Source organism: Gorilla gorilla, chromosome 1 (assembly GCF_029281585.2).
Source record: "Gorilla gorilla gorilla isolate KB3781 chromosome 1, NHGRI_mGorGor1-v2.1_pri, whole genome shotgun sequence".
Taxonomy (NCBI): Eukaryota; Metazoa; Chordata; class Mammalia; order Primates; family Hominidae; genus Gorilla; species Gorilla gorilla.
Window position 1 is genome coordinate 25,045,475 of NC_073224.2, and position 2,901 is coordinate 25,048,375.

The 2,901-nt window shown below is 44.9% G+C and overlaps 1 pseudogene; it reads left to right on the forward strand.

The window, feature by feature from the left end:
- The first annotated feature begins 308 nt into the window (after nucleotides 1-308).
- LOC115932618 (uncharacterized) lies at nucleotides 309-389 on the forward strand (annotated as a pseudogene).
- The last annotated feature ends 2,512 nt before the right edge of the window (nucleotides 390-2,901 follow it).

Consider the following 2,901-nt stretch of genomic DNA (forward strand, 5'->3'; position numbering starts at 1 on the left):
AGTTACTCGGGAGGCTGAGCCAGGAGAGTCACATGAACCCGGAAGGTGGGGGTTGCAGTGAGCCGAGATCACGCCACTGTACTCCAGCCTGGGCAACAGAGCAAGACTCTCTCAAAACAAAAACAAAAACAAAAAACAAAAACAAAAAACCCATAATTTAAAAATCACTACTCCTTTTTGTATAGCATTTCTCAAAATCACACACACACATATATGCACCATGGATACATTATAGTTCCCATGTGTACATGGATACATGTGGTTTCTTTGATATTCCTAGAAAAGACTCTCTCTAATGGAAATACTAGATCCTGTTGTAGCTCATAAGCATGATGATTGAGGTTTCACACACATTAATGAAATATGCCTCCCTTAAACTGATATGGACAAGAGGCAGGGAAATTCTGGGCAGAAGAGAGTGGGTCCCTGGCCAGGGCCCCTCCCTTAAGCCTGGAACTGCAGCCCAAAGTGAGAACTGACATCTCTGTTTTCCCACTCAAATGTTGCCTTTTCCAAAACCGCCCATGGCCCGTTCCACCCCCAATCCTGTGCCTATAAAAACCCCAGACTCTGTGGGCAGAGAAGAGGAGAAGCAGCTGGATGTTGCAGACTACGGCTGAACATCAGACAGAAGTGGCTTAACTTCAGAGGGACAGCTTGACCGTATAGCTTTGGAGAGGCGTCTAGCTGAGGGCGGCCAGACTCTGGGGGAAGATTACCTTCCTGCTCCATCCCCTTTTCAGCTCCCCTTCCTGCTGAGAGCTGCTTTCATTGGCAATAAAATCCCCTGCATTTACCATCTCCAATTTGCTTGTGTGACCTCATTCCTTCCGGATGCTGGACAAGAACTCAGGTACGGGTGTGAAAGGCTGTCACACTGACGCTGCACCGAGCTGTTAACACTTAAGCTGTCTGTGGAGAGCAAAGCTAAAAGAGCACTGACTGTAACACTCCTTCTGGGGCTTCAGGGGTTGTGGGCACACCCCTAGAGGCTGCCATGGGGCAGTATAAAGTTCGTTCCTGCCGGCGCCCAAAAGCAGCCACCCTGGCTCCTGCACCTGCTCACCTGCATGCTCCCTCCTGGGAGAGGTTGAGTGCAGTGGGTTCAAGTGAGTGGAGTTTACCCCTGATGGCGTGGAAGTAGCCAGCTAGTTCCAGCAGCTGCACTCCAGTTCCTGCTCACGAAGGGGTCAGAGAAACTCGCTGATTCAAAACTTGGTTACTACATCAGCACGTTACCCACCTGACATTAAAAAATATATATACTGAAGAAAAGAGCATAAGAATTTAATGTTAATCTATTGGAAACATTCTTTCTGCTTTCATGCCCATTTTTACACCTGTGGAAATGGAGGTGGGAGAAATCATCACAGGAGGAGGCCCTGGGACAACAGCCAAGCCAATTCGTTAGGAAACTGAAGCAAAGCTAGTCCCGGCACCTGGGTTCTTCCCTCTCCCTCTTCTGGGCCTGGAGTGAGAAGTGGGAGGGGATCTGCCTCTAGGCTGGAGTTGTAAGGGTGGGCAGCACATCCTGCTTCTCCCTCATTCCAACTAGAAATTGGCCAGGACATAAGTCTCTGTTGCCTCTGTAGACTCTCACCACCCCTCTCCCAGGAAGGAGTACAAATAAGGGCAACAGACACTCTAGAGGGACTCTGATCCTGAAAGATAAGCCCGTGGTCTAAACTTACCAAATACCTGGGGCAAGCCGACACCGGAGAACAGAAAATAAAGGGAGTTACTTACTCAGGAGAAAACAGAGTTAATAGAGCAAACAAGGCAGGGCTTTATATATTTAAAAAGTATATAGTCTCCAAATTTAAGAGAAGACATTACTTACATGAAAGGCTATTACGTATTTTTAAAACATTTAGGGATCTTCGAAATGAAATGCCTAGTTGTTCAAAAATCATTTTCGGCCAACAGATGAATACATCCACTAAATATGATATACAATGGAATATTTTTCAGGCTTAAAAAGGAAAGAATTTCTTTTTTCTTCTTCTTCTCCTTTTTTTTTTTTTTTTTGAGACTGTGTCTTGCTCTGTCACCCAGGCTAGAGTGCAGTGGTGCTACCACTCCCAGCTAATTTTTATTTTTTTATTTTTTGTAGAGACAGGATTGCTGTATTTCCCAGGCTGGTCTCCAACTCCTGGGCTCAAGTAATCCTCCTGCCTTGGCCTCCCGAAGTGCTGGGATTATAGGCATGAGCCACTGCACCTGGCCAAGGAAAGAGATTCTGAAGTATGCCACAACATGGATAAACCTGGAGGACATTATACTAGGTTAAATAAGGCAGACACAAAAGGACAGATATTGTATGATTCCACTTACATGAGGTACCTAGAATAGGCAAATACATAGAGACAGAAAGTGTAACAAAGGTTAGCTGTGGCTGGGAAGAGAAAGGAGTGGGGAGTTATTGTTTTGGGTGCAGAGTTTCTGTTTGAGATGATAAAAGGTTCTGGGAATGAATAGTGGTGATGGTTGCACAATAGTATGAATGTACTTAATGCCACTGAATTGTACACTTAAAATAGTTAAAATGATACATTTTATGTTATGCATATTTTACCACAATTCAAAAAAAATAACTTTGGGGCCTGGCATGGTGGTTCACACCTGTAATCCCAGCACCTTGGGAGGATGAGACGGGAAGATCCCTTGAGGCCAGGAGTTCAAGACCAGCCTGGGCAAATAGTAAGACCCCATTTCTATAAAAAGGAGAAGAAGAAGGTTAAGGAGAAGGAGAAGGAAGAAGAAGTTTTACGTAGAAGAATGAGAATAGCAGCTGAAGAATTTCACCCCAAAGTTAAGAGGCAAAGTGGATACAACTAAAAGTTCTAATACTGGGGCTCATGCATATGTTCATTGACTTCATTGTCCTCGTGCCTCATCAAC